The sequence below is a fragment of the Anoplopoma fimbria genome, chromosome 2, assembly GCF_027596085.1.
Source record: "Anoplopoma fimbria isolate UVic2021 breed Golden Eagle Sablefish chromosome 2, Afim_UVic_2022, whole genome shotgun sequence".
In the NCBI taxonomy this organism is placed as follows: Eukaryota; Metazoa; Chordata; class Actinopteri; order Perciformes; family Anoplopomatidae; genus Anoplopoma; species Anoplopoma fimbria.
This window is the reverse complement of record NC_072450.1, coordinates 27,007,810-27,021,779: the sequence shown is the minus strand read 5'-3', so window position 1 is coordinate 27,021,779 and position 13,970 is coordinate 27,007,810. Positions and strand designations below refer to the sequence as shown.

The 13,970-nt window shown below is 42.8% G+C and overlaps 1 pseudogene; it reads left to right on the top strand.

The window, feature by feature from the left end:
* The window catches only part of LOC129100202 (transcription initiation factor TFIID subunit 4-like), an 84,447-nt pseudogene extending 74,481 nt beyond the window's left edge, over window positions 1-9,966 (top strand).
* The last annotated feature ends 4,004 nt before the right edge of the window (window positions 9,967-13,970 follow it).

Sequence of the window (13,970 nt, the reverse complement as noted above, 5' to 3'; positions counted from 1 at the left end):
AGACCTCACTCTCATCCCTTTGTGTTCCTTCCTTTATTTCCTTCTCCCGTTCACAACATGACAAATGAGCAAAAGCATGCACGAGACAAGAAAAAACAGATATAGCAAATGTGTTTCAGTCTGCTCCAACTGGTTTTTTTTAAAGCAGAGTGACAACGGCAGCCTCTTGTTTAAGCAGAGTAGGAACCTGTGATGGGAACAAAGGCAGTCTGTGTCGACGCATGAACGTAAAACTGTGGTATTAGTCCGTCCTGACCTCGCTGATTATCAGTAGGCTGAACCAAAAACCCCTTTTCATCCTCTCCCCTGGTTCTGCTAATCTTGGCCGCCTCGTCTGCTTCAAAGACAGACTCCAGCATATAATCTGGCCATGTACATCTGCAAATTATTATTCTAATTCTTTATACGTTTATTAGAGCTGAATAAACTCCACATCAAATACATCACTCGGGCGATGTCAGAATGCCCCCGGGGCGAATCAGCCGACATCTGTTAACTCTTTCAAAATGGCCTCATCCAGCATGTCTGTGGGCGTACGCGGAGCGAGAAAGAGGAGAGGCGTAAAGAGAGAGAGTCTCTGTTGCTGATTAATGGCGGCCGTAGGAGAAGGCGTTTCGGGGGCCCGAGCGTGGAGTTGAGGCAGGGGGCTGCACTCCCACGGCTGGGCTCCGCGCTGTAAACACACGGCGCGAGGGGGACGGGGCGGCGTTCCCTGGCTGAAATGCGGCGTGGAAGGGAACATGTGGGAAAGCTTTGCTTCCTGGCGCATAGTCAGTCAACCAGTCAGTCAGTCCTTCAGTCAGTAAATGAGTCAGCCAGCCAGTCGGTGAGTCAGTCGGGCCCACAGCCAGTCAGCCAAACAAACAGCTCTTCAGTGGGTCCGTCGGTGAACCACCATGTGACCTAGTGATCCCATCAGGAGTACCTGTAAGGCACTTTAAAAGTCCTATACATAAGCCCCGCCCCTCGAACGCAGACTGGCCAATTACGGCGTAGCTACAAAGACTCATGCAGTTGTTTTTAGATTTCATTTTTTAGGCTGATTTTGTGGATTTCTTGTTAGTCATGGTTGATTCATAAAACAGGTCAAAAATCCGTCATTTATCACCAGCTGCAGTGTTTTTCGCAAAACAGGGCGGCCGAGTCTCCGGTTCACTCGTCCGAGAGAGTTAGCAGCCACAATGAATCCGCCGACATCTGTTAACTCTTTGAAAATGGCCAATGTCATTGGCATTTGAAGCTACTTTCCCAGTAATCTCCCAGTAAGTCTCCACTGCATCAATTCATTTAGCTGGCAGTGCGTTGCAAGCCCGCAGTAACGTCAGTGAAGGTCTAGAGTGAGAGTCTAGAGAGAGCGTGTATGTGTGAAGATGAGTATGAAGTCAGCATTAAAGTTAAAGCTGGGAACGTAGACACAAGTTACCGTTTCTCCCTTGCAACCTGCTGTTTAAAGTGAAGGGGGGTTAGCCAGGAAGTTAGCAACAACTCCGGCTCAGGCGCACTTAAGGTGGCCTGACCTATAAGGTGGACCAGCGCTATTTGCCTTTATGTGACACTTTATGTGACCGAGTTTTACTTACCTTTTTACATTTTTCTTAATTTATTTTAAGTATTTAACTGATAGCATTAATTGGTCAAAATGTTAATTATCGGTTAACGGTTAAACGCTTCATTATTTACACCCCTTGCCCTGAGAGGTTGTAAGGAAATCAACGCTTCTAAAACGTTACGTTTGTACGTTAAAACGCGCAGAGCTAACATTAGCAGCGCACGTTAGCACTAGCTACTGCAGATAAACTGAATGTATACACATGCTGCTTTTGCTTTATAATAATCGTAACGGTGAATAAAGACCCGACTTTACGGGAACAGTGTTGTTATTTAATTTCATGGTCTCCTGTCTTGATCTTTATAAAGTTTTTTCACCGCTGAATCCGTTTGACATCCTGGATATATTCTTTAAACTCATATTGTCGACCCTTCTGTCTGCTTCTCTCTGAAATCACTTTTTCATTCGTCCAAAAATAGTGCAGTTAGTGACAGTGTGGGCTCCATGGTAGCAGCAGGGGGCGGGGCTTAGCAAAGGGTCAACTGCACTTGCACTCATGGCTGGCTACCTGCCACGGTGGCCACAATGTTTCTCTTGTGGATGCTGCTAATTTCCATCCTGGCTTCAAATTGTGAAATAAAACAAAACAAAAAACACCACCTGGTTCAGCTTTTGCTTCACTTCTTTGTTTAGCTTGTCAACAGTCTGTCTCTGTTGTGCTATATATGGCCTCCTTGCCTGGAGCGTAGACTTCAGAGTTTAAATGGATTTCGGCATCAAAGTAATAACAACAAAAGACTAATGTTGCATCATGAACAGCTTATCTGTTTCCCAACCAACACGGGGCCAGTCTTTATCCCCCCATCATGAATGCTGAGCAATGTTTTCCCCCCAGTTTGAGTAAATGCTGGTTAGCCGTCACGTACCGGTACATACAGTATGTGTGTGTGTGTGTGTGTGTGTGTGGGTGTGTGTGTGTTTTCTCTTACCGTGCCGCCCATCTGCAACCTCTCCTGTGAGGAATGCTGATACAGCAGTTGGGCGAGTGCGGGGCCGAGCAGCTCTGTGTGCCTGGCAAAGTGGGCCATTAACCCACCGCCCTAAGGTGTGACCCGGGCCAAATACAATATTGGCTCCGGCATGAAGGCACAGGTGCCACTCAGGGTTCAAAGCCACGGATCAGCAAGAACCCCCACCACCTGCCCTGCCCCCCCCCCCTTCTGAATGTAAATTCTTCAAGACACCTACAAGCAACGCTGCTGCCGCTGCACAATTGGAGACAGAGTCAAAAAGCACAGAGAGAGAGAGAGAGAGAGAGAGAGTAGGCAAAAACATACATTATTAATCATAAGTAGATTTGGCAAAACGTGAATTAATTCTAGTCCTCTTAAGCTCAAGGTGAGCGTTGCTGGTCATCGGAGGGCTGAGAACACCAAAGTGTGACCCGCTGACGTTGTCCTTAAATTAAGAAAATCTGATTTTCTCTGTAGCTCTGAGTGTCATAGAAGTATTAAACAATGGACTAGGTCCATGTCATAACACATAATAGCATATTGGAGCATTTCTTCATACTATGACAGCCATTTCTTTTGTTTTTCTAATTTAAGTGTATGGGGACAAGGCTTTTGGATCCTAGGGTGTCATGTGACAAAAATTTGTACTACTAATCCTTAAAAAATAGTCCCCTACAATAATACTTTTACTGCTGTTAGAGTAACGTTACAGTAACTATAGTTCCCAAGCTGTTTTAAGGAAATATCTTTTTGTTTATGTGTTTGTTAGCTGTTGTAGAGTTACATCTTCAGTAGGAACAGGTGGGTGTTGAAGTTTGGAACTCATATTGTTACAGAATAACAATATAGTTATTGTTTTTACTTAATAATCACTGTGGAAAACCATCTTCTTTTCATCTTTACCTTTTTCATTTGTGAACAAATATAATTAACATTTTCTGAATCCCTTCCTTTGATTTACAGAATATGATTTATAAAGGTTAAACATTTCCATCAGAATTAAAAGTTCAGACGAAGGCTGAGGAATGTGTGAATGATCAAATAAGTTTGGTCTTTTTTTAGCTATTTTTGAGCATTATCTAAAGTAATAATAAGGGTCCAAAATGGTGGGAACTGTAGAAATTTAAGCTAATTCAAATTCAAGCAGTGGAAACTCCCTTCATTTATAAATAACCTTAATAAATGTGCCTATATTACGACTCCAGTATTCTTGACACATGGTTGGAGCATCTATAAATCCTTTTATCTTTTTATTATTAATCTTAATTATTGGATTTTTTTTTTTTATTCCCGTGTCAGAACGGACATTTGTGAAATCTGTCATGTATTTCAGTTTTGTCTGTCACACTGCAGTCTATTATACTAATTGTCAGCTACACAAGCACGCTCAGGCTCTGTCTGTGTGTATGTGTGTAGGTGTGTGTGTGTGTGTGTGCAATAAATAGTGTAAAGTAATGTGTCTGGCCCATTGGCAGGTTGTCATGTATGTCAACAGAATGTGGCTGAAGACCAGAGCCAGTAAAGAGGCCTTATTACTCCTCTCTCCTCTCCTCTCCTCTCCTCTCCTCGGGTTCTATCCACTGCTCTCTCCCCCTCTCTCTCTGTTTTTCTCTCTGTCCCCTGCTCCAAACAAGTCAAATGTCTGAAGAGATGTATCGAAGTATCCCTGCGCGTTCTGTACGATGGATATGTCATATGACATAATGCCTCCGAGCGCCCATCACAGATAAAATGACAGATGCTGTTTTTTGCCTCATGGATCTTTCTTGGCCAAGCGGATTCTGAGACTTTCAGTTTTTCTCTCTCTCTCGCTCTCTCTCTCTCTCCGTGCCTCTGCTCTCCTGCTTTTTCTTTCCTCTTCCCACTTTTTTCCTTTTCATCCACTGTGACCTTACAAAGCCTGCCATTTTGTTTTTCATGGGATTCCAGACACAATTGCTGTGTAATTGCTGGCGACGGGGAAAGCGCGGTGGTTGATGTCTCCCTTTCCTTTTTAACTGACACTCAGCCATCTGCTTTGTTCAGCGTTGGTGTTTCACCCCTCCCATCCCAGCTCCTCCTCCTCCTCCACAACACGTTCTCCTGCCTGTGCTGGCGAGAGGGATCGGTCTCCATAGATACCGATACAACAACGTACCCGTGTTTGGGTTGCTGGCATGTTGAGGGCATATAAAGACGGAGATGAGAGGCTGCGTTGAGTGAATTCCTGGACGAGCGCTGACCTTTCCGCCCGTATTTGGATCACTGAGGGCTGCCGCTGTCCCTGAAGGGAATGAGGCATTCTGGGAGCCGTGGCACACTACCTGAACGGCGATATCTGGCTATACTCAGTGTCTTCCCCCCTCCCCCTCCCGGCATCAACCACCAAGGCTGCGGCACCACCCCTGCACCGACCGCCCGTGGCTACTGCTGCCCATCCGTCCAGGTGGATGGATGGCTTTGATTGGTGAAATCTGTGGCCCCGTCGCCGGGCTCCCCTGTGAGTGGCAGTAATTGGCATGGCAGCAGGCAGGCCCTTCTTTTCACATGTGGTCGGCCATGATTGACCTGATTAGGCTGGGGTCGCTCCCCAAAGTGAGGGTCTGGTGGTGGTGGTGGTGGTGGTGGTGGGGGAGGAGGAGGAGGAGGGGGCGTTGCTTCAACCCGTGGCCCTCCAAGCAGCTCAGCATTACTGGTCAGCATTACTGACCAGAGACCAGTGTCGGACTGGGATGATAATTAGGGCCTGGAATCTGATATAAGCCCAGACCAACCATCGAACTTTGACAACAGAGCACATAAGCTGTTACAATTTTAGTTTAAATATGTTTGCTAGTCACATATATTTTAGTTTCATAACTACACATTAAAATGGCTTTGCATTTCAGCTGCATTTCCATCACTAATGCTACAGGGAAAAAAAATAAAAAATATATATATATATATATATATATTGTTTTGGATTGTTGTTTTGCCCCTGGCATTTCCTCAGAGCTCTGGACTGTTTGGACTGAGTTTCTTCCACCTTACGGAAAGGGCTAAACATGTCATCATTGTTTTTTTATTTTTATTTCCATGCGTATACATTTCCTGCTTACCTGCACAGCTAGACTAAGTGTTGATGGCATTTATTAGTTTTAAGGCTATAGTTTATTGACTTTGGTAAATAGGAAAATCAAATGTGTTCTTTCAACTTATGGGCATACATATATATTAGGTTTCTTGACAAAAGCAAAAATAGCAATAGTGAAATATAGAAATGTTCCACTAAGTCCTGCATTGAAAGTTTTACTTCGGCAAAACGCAGAAATATCATCAGTTAAGGAGAGACGCAAAAGGCAAAAAAAAAAGTTTAATTTACTTTTTTCTACGATTTTGGAGTATGTTGCTTGCATTACATGTCTTCTTTTAGAATCGTGGGAAGAAAACATCCAAATTACATATTCAGGTGTTTATTCTACTAAATTTGACCAAAAGTTACCATTAGATAATGCTTCTGACTCCCCGGGTCCCCACTAGAAAGACAGGGAGTCTGATGGACCTTTGACTGTCACTAGTAGCACACTCATGGTCCTTAGGTAGAGGCACTGTCTGGCTACCCGTGTTGTAGCTCGTCTAGCAGCTTTACTACGAGAGCTTTTCAGGTGTTTGTGTCACTATATAGCCAAAGCCTAAGCTCCTCAGCTCTGTTAATGTTACCATTTGTAAGCCCTAAATATCTTTTCAAACTCTGAATACAGAACATATATTGGCTGGCCCCTGTGTTGCGTTTACCGCCACATTGTTTTTTGTTGCTACAAAAGTCCTGCTAATGCTAACATAAGCAGCAGCTATGCGTAGGGGCAAAAACAGGGGGCGTCAGTCCGCCAACTGGCCGGGCCAGGCGCTCCGATGGCCCTGATGTGGTTGAGGTAAGTTGGCGGCATGACTACCTTCACTCATCATCCAGCCTCCAGGAGTCAGAGAGTGCACCGAGGGTAAAATCTGAGACAAAACACTGTCATACAAGTGCAAACAAAGACAAGCCCACAAGGGCAGTCGGCGCTGGAGGAGCATTGGTTTGGTTCTTGTAAACCCATACCCGTCATATGTTTGCAATTAAGGCCCGTCTGTGCCGCGTGTTTACAGACTGCTGCAATCAATGTAATTGTGAGAGGGTGTTCCCGACCGAAACGTCCGTCTTCCTTCTCTCTGCCTGGGCTCAAGTGGGCACTCGCTGGATTCACGTCCCAGTGTTTCTCATTTCCAAATGTAAATGCATCCCCTGATTTGTATCGGCCCTCTGTATACAGGCTTGTTCTCATTTTTCCTGGATCAAATACAAACAACGAGGCCTCCATGTCAGCCGCGTTGTTCATTAAAATGGGGAATGTGTTCACATTCAGGGAGATGCGAAGAACCAAAGACACGCTCAAGTTAAAAATGAACGTTCCTCTTGCGCGTCGCCAATTTTTCTCTCTGCCTCGTGTTCAGGACGATCTGGACGTCGTTAGTGCATCTGTTTGATCTCATTCACGCTCCACAAGACGGATTACTTTTCTTAATTTGAGGTGTATACTTTGCATTCCTTACCATTGATACCGTCAATGTGTTATCCATTCAGCGATTACTTCACTTATGGGAAAAGGGAAACATAGCTTTGCTTATTTTCTGAACATTTACTATGTTTAATCATGTGAACTATCCCTTCGACTGCACCACAAAGATCGCTTGCTTCACTGAAGGCAAAGTGAGGACAAATTGCCTGAACGAGAACGTGCAAAACACACATCTATGAAGGAGAAAATAAAGTTAGTGCAACCCAAACAAATAAACCGTCATTTGATGTTTCTGGTAAAGAGCACAATCGTTTTATTTTTCATCATGCTAACATCAGAATGCTAGCATGCTCAAGGTGACAGTGCTAACATACTGATGTTGAGCTGGTAAGATATTTTCCTCGCTCGACACCTTAGTTTAGCTTGTTAGCATGCTAACGTGATAATAAGCACACAGTTTTACAGATATTTTTGTAAATCAAACTGAAAATTTGACCTGATTGAGGCATTAAATTAAAGTTTATGGAATCTGTGAACCTATAACAGCTCTTACTGAGGGGAACATGAATGTCCGTCCAAAATTTTAGGACAATCCATCCAATACACGTCCAGACATTTCACTCGAAACCACGTACATTGTGTTCCGAAAATTCGCATACTTTTTAACAATCAATCAAAAAATTGCATGTTGACCCTTTTGCTCATATAACCCCAACGCAGAGGATTGTGGGTCGGAATAGCCAGATAAGCATGCTGGCTTGCATACTGCGAAAAGTAACCAGATTTAGAAGACATCTTGATGTTTTTGGCATGAGGATTACTATGTATTGGGACATACCAAATCTTTTTTTAGATAAATAAAATGGGTATGGGTATTGGAATAGTTAATGTTCATGTTAATGTCAAACTTATGGTGGAGCTAGAGGAAAAGTTAGGTGAGCCGATTCATCCTCTGGGGAACACGAATGTCTCCACAAAATGTCATGGCGATCCATCTAATGTTGTTCTGCCACTGGCTAATTGTTGCCTTGCCCCATTATGCATCACTAGAAATGTTGTCAATTTTTTGTCATATTTTTGGATAAGAAATATGATGCAATTTTTCATAAAATGGAGGAGGAATTGTTGCTGCTCGTTTTTAATGTTTATTATTTATTTTTTTTTTACTTTTTGTTGATGTGGTTTCAGTTTTTTGGTGTGGTGCCTTTTTGTTCGTGAGCTCTTCCATTGACATACATCACGGTTCACAATAGCTACCTGGTGTCCTGTTGGAAACCAAGTGAATATAGGTTGTCATGCTATATCTTTAAAGGCCGTGTTAATCCTTAAAAAAGTTGTACTTTACTAAGAAATGTAAAAATGTTAAGGAACCAGTGTGAAGTCCCCACCATCTCACCTTTTTGACCCCTATTTTTGTCCCCAGGTTTCAGGCAGCACGGCAGGCTCCCCGGCCAGCTCCTCCAGCCCGTCCACCTCATCGCGGCAGTACTCGCGGCAACGCATCACCCGCGTCAACCTCAGGGACTTAATTTTCTACATGGAGCAGGAGAGAGCGACCGCCCACTCCCTCCTCCTCTACCGCGCCCTGCTAAAGTAGCCTCCGCTCTGCTCAGCGCCCGACCTCAGCCTCCTCCTCCTCCTCCTCCTCCTCGTTCCCAGCCACGTGCCTTCAGATCAGGTCTAATGTTTCAGTGTCTCCATATGTACTGTAGTGACGTTTGATGTAGCTTTTAATAAGAAGAGATTGAGAGAGAGAGAGAGAGAGAAAAAAAGGAAAAAAATAAAACCGTTGTTCCGTGTCTTCTCCGTTTTAGATTCACGGTGTGTTGGTAGATCGTTGAGTTTAAAGGCCATATCGAATTTCTTTGTGTTGAAGTTGAATTTGTTAAAGGAACAAAGTGGTTTTAGTGACCCTAAACATGTTCCCCGCGCGTATCGGGCATCTATTTATTTGACATCGTTGGCAGTGTAGCTTCAATGAACCACCTCAGAGTGAGAGAATTGTGATTATTCTCTGCGATCTATTTGTTGAACTAGTTCAATGAATGTAGTTTAGCCGAGCTCAGTAAACGAACTATTTCTGCACCTCGTTTTGAAACATTAGGATTCCAAATAACAGCATCACGATCAATTTCCCCCACTGTGTAAATAGTTCTCAATGAATTATTTGACAGCATGTATATTTTTATCACACGTAAGCTTTGTAAGAAAAGGAATAACCAACGTGTCATTGCGATGTTTTGTAAAACCGCGGGATTCGAATGAGTCCCAATTAGCCAGTTCATTCTGTTCACCTGTAGAGTATATTTGTTGTCAGACCTTTTTGCGAAGGTCACCACACAAAATCATGAAGCCAGTTCCTGATTGGTCAGCCTTGTCAGTATTTATTCAAAAAAAAATTTGACCCACTCATAATGTGAACATTGTTTTTATGACTAGATGTTTGTATGTCGCGTACTATCACTCTCACCTCTTCAAATCTTTTCGTGGTCGGTTTTGGTTCATATTGTAGGCGGGGCGGTGAGTGCGGGGAGTGAAACCTCAGATTCTAACAGACATTCCTTCATCATTTCCTCTCACTGTCCAATCTGCACATTAATGATGTTTAAAAAAAACATTTCAGCTCTTTTCAGTTTAGCTGTTGGGCCCCGGAGCCCCCGTTAGCCCCCGACCTACTTTGGTAATGACTGAATGATAAAAAGCACTTACCTGTTTGTATTCTCATCCCAAATTGAATATCAGCTGTCACATAATGTTTAACAGTAGAAGGAAGCAGCAGATTTCAGCCTGAAATTGATCTCTCCTTTTTTTCCCATTTTGTTTCTGTCTTTGTATTGAAGAGAAGAATAGGATAAAACGCCTGCTCTTTACATGTCGCCTTGTTATTTTGATTTTTTTTTTCTTTTTTTTTTTTTTACAAATTATAATTGTATTATGTAAGACTGTCCTTTATGTTTTTTTTTTTGTTTATGTATTTTTTCTATTTAACTAAATCTCTTGGCCTCTATGCAGCTTTTCTTGTCATATTGAAATTTATTTAAATACTGGTGACATTTGAAACAACTGTTGTGCATTGTACATTTTGACAGCACTTTTTTTAATATCTATTTTACCTGACGACTGAAAGCTGTCACTGTATTATAGCAAAGAAATGACTCTTTTAAGTAGTAAACATTTTGCCGACTTCCTGTCAAAGGCATTTATTTTTAACAATAAATACGTTTTATTTTATTTTATTTTGGGATTGGCTTTTATGCTTAACACATTTTCATAACTTTTTTCTCCCAAACACCATATTTTAAAAATAAGCACAACAATATCTATTGTGGTGAATTAAAATGATTTTATTAGTGATTTTTATGGTTTCAGAGGAGGACATTTCTACTACTACTCCTACAGCTTTTTAGCCAAAATAATAGGACAATATTACTGATGTAAACAGACGGGGTAAATGGCATTTCAAGGGTGATTTGTAAATATTGTTTACAAAACTATGTGTTTATTAGAACCACGTTATTTTTGGTAAACTCTTGTACATATCTTGAAAATTTCCTGTTTGTGTGAAAAAAAACAATACTTATGTATTTGTACCTATTTTGTAAAGGAATAAATACGCTGTTTACTAAACTGAGCAGATGCTGACTTTGTCTTTTTCTTCTTTTGTTTCACTCCAACAGCATACAGCACACATAAATGTCTCTACGATAAAATATGTTAATTTTCCTCTAAAATGACTCAATAACCAAGCAATACGTCTCCCCCTCTTCAGTCCTTACTCTTTAGAAGGGAAAATAAGACGCTATGTTTTTTTGCAGGAACGTTTTACTTAAGTCAACCACTAATTCAGCTTGCTTCATTTCCATTTCTAACATTGCACATGCTAAGTACAAACTGAGTCAAGCGCTGCTGCTCAACTATGAAAAGTCCCCCTAGGTTTCTGCTGCTAATTAAGCACAAGCATTTTTTGAAGAGACCAAACTGTTTAACTCGGTGCAAAATATTGGAGTTTGGGAGCGTATTGGTTTTTTGCAAGACCTAGGCCTGTTCCTCAGTCCCTCCGGAGCCTTGGACTGCTGATCTGGAGTCAGCCCTGTAGACGACCTTGCCGCTTCGCAAAAATAGTATTAGCACAGGCAAGAGAGAGCTGATGCCGGATAGAGCAATGAGACTAAAGTCAGATATACATCATTACATCCTTTTATTATCGCAAATATGCAAGAAAAGTCAAATGGAGACACTGCAAATGAACACATGCCCTTTAATACCACAGTCTAATTGTTTTAAACACTTTAAATAATATACATTTGCACCTTATTATACCCTTTTGAAACGTTTGAATCCATATGTACACAATGCAATGCTTTTAATTCTTTGCATTCAATTTTTTTGTGTGAGGAGGACTAAGAGGTCTCTTAAAAACACGAGGGTCCAGTAAAACCCCCGAGTCCAGGTAATTTAATATACAATAACTGTACAGCTGACCCGCCCCAGAGGTGGAGTGAATGCCGTGTGTGAGCTGGCCGAAACGCTGACCAGCACTTCATCTGAAAGGGGGAGGGTGGGGGAGGTGGGGGTGCATGTTTGGACATGCCTATGAAGTTCCCAGTCCTGTCGAGTTTGGTGACCTTTCGTCGTTAACCTTTCACCTACACGCCGAGTCGAGACCGGAGTCCCAGGTTTGCTTATTGCAGGCTGAAGCCCAAAACTGCAAAATTCTACTCCTTTTTCTGGCTTTGTGTGTAGGTGTGAACAGCCTTTAATGTTTTTATCCAAATTTGCATGACCCCCTTTAAAGTCCATTCTACGATTTTCCAAATGCCATATAAGTGAGAAACTACGCCTTCTTTCCTTCCTCCCTGCGAAAAAGTAATGGTTGCAGATGTGTGGTTGTATTACAACACTGCTTTTTTTAGGTTACAACCCCTGTTTGCTCAAGAACCAACCCAGATGAGTTTCCACACCTCACATAAACTGCATCAAAGACCCAGCAGCAGAGTGGAGTCGCCTGGCTGTACAGTAAGTTCTGAGTGCTCTCCCATTTGACTCATCAGTTTGGGTCTGTTGCAGTGTGTGGTCCAGCAGGGTGTTTTTTTTTAAACCAGAGCATTGGGATGACACAGCAGGGGAGGCGGGGGGGGTAGGGGGGGGCTCAAGCCAAGTTTCTACTGGCACCGCTGAGCTGGGAGCCTTCGGGGAGGCGATAGAAGGTCGGGGGGGGCGCTGTGAAGAGCCCGACATGCCTCGGCACATGAAAAGGCCTGGTTGACCATTCCCTTTGAGGCGACTGGATGCAAAGGCGCAGGCCACCGGCAGGTCAGAACAAAGATGGGCTTGACTGTGAGCGAGGCCCCCGGGGTGGTGGGGACGGGGGGTGCGCTCCGGACTGGGAGCTACACTTACACCAAGCTCATCTTTATCCACTCAGTGAGCTTGTTTAACCAGCGGCCATCCGGAGAGAGCAGATATTAGGAAAGCGTGGTCGGAGGAGCTACCGCCCATTTTTAATGAACTAGTCTTTTAAAACAACCCCAGTTTAACTCAAACGCCAGCACTCACAAAGACCAGAATGGACTTCTCTTTTCTTTTTTTTCTTTTCTTTGGGAATGGAAGAAACAGCATCTGTAAGTTACACACAAACACAAAGCATTGAAACTTGGCCTTTCTTGTATTTCTGTCTTTGATCCAGAAATGTTTGAGAATAAGGCCGAGAGAATGGGAGCGGGAGAGTAAATGCCGCCCACTCGCCTCTTTGTGAAAGGAGGCTCCGATGCCGGGAGTATGGTTCACGTGGGGTTCTGCCATACATACATGTGAAGAACCATCGGAGTAATCTGGGCTTAGAAGTGACAATATTGAAACAAGCAGAGACTTTGTCTCTCAAACTTTGTGAGCTACTCCCAACAAAACTGTTCAGACTGGAGGCCCTGAGGAACGAATGCTGGTGCCCTTCATACAGTTTTTTATAATGCATCTTGTCTTTTTTTAGCTATAAACAAATAGAAGAGATGACGCTTTTATGTTGGTATTATCAACAAAATAGGCACCATGGCCCCTTTGGTACCAACAGTATTTGTTCTAATGTACCTTTTGCTTGTTTTCAGGGTTTTAGTGTTCTGGCCTCGTAAAACATGAGACGATAAAACTAAAGCTTGACTGGGTTCAAATGAGTGTTTGGTGGGAACGGGATCAGGCCAGCTCTGTAGGAAACGTTTTAAGTGCAAAGAAACATTTAAGCATTTAGAGTACGTCCCTCGCGGATCACGAGACATACTGGTAAACGTCCACGTTGGTCATCAAGCCTTCAACATTCTTACTCAACAAAACTGCATTATATTTAGAGCTTGTGCAACTTCAACCTGGATTTCAAATTGATGGACTTTCTTGAGATTTCTGTTAAATCCGAGGAGAGGTTTGTATACACAAGACAGAATCCGTTCAGAGACCCCGAGATATGTTTAAGAGCTAATAAGCAGGAATTCCAGAGCCATTTTTTTGTATGTGTGCTACACATTTGACTGTACATATTTTTTTTGTAAGATCCAGGTTCTCTTCTATCACTGTGTGAACAATGGGACTTTTTCCGGCTCTGAATTCGTTGCCAGCCAGATCGCTTTAGCCACATAGCCTTCAGGCATCCGAGTTTCTGCAGCTCCTGCCAAGAAACGCTCCCTGCGCAAGCTCTCAAAGCCTAATGAATACAACGTTCATACATCCTTCATATTGGAGAAAGGAAAAGAGAGACATTAAAAATAATCCTATTAATAATAATTGTTTACACCGCGTCATGATAAGAACAGCAAAAGGAGCAAGAACATACGTTAGAAACAACAATGAAAATTGTAATAAACAATCAGTTTGGCGAACGGTGCTGTTTTTCGGCGAGATGCCCCG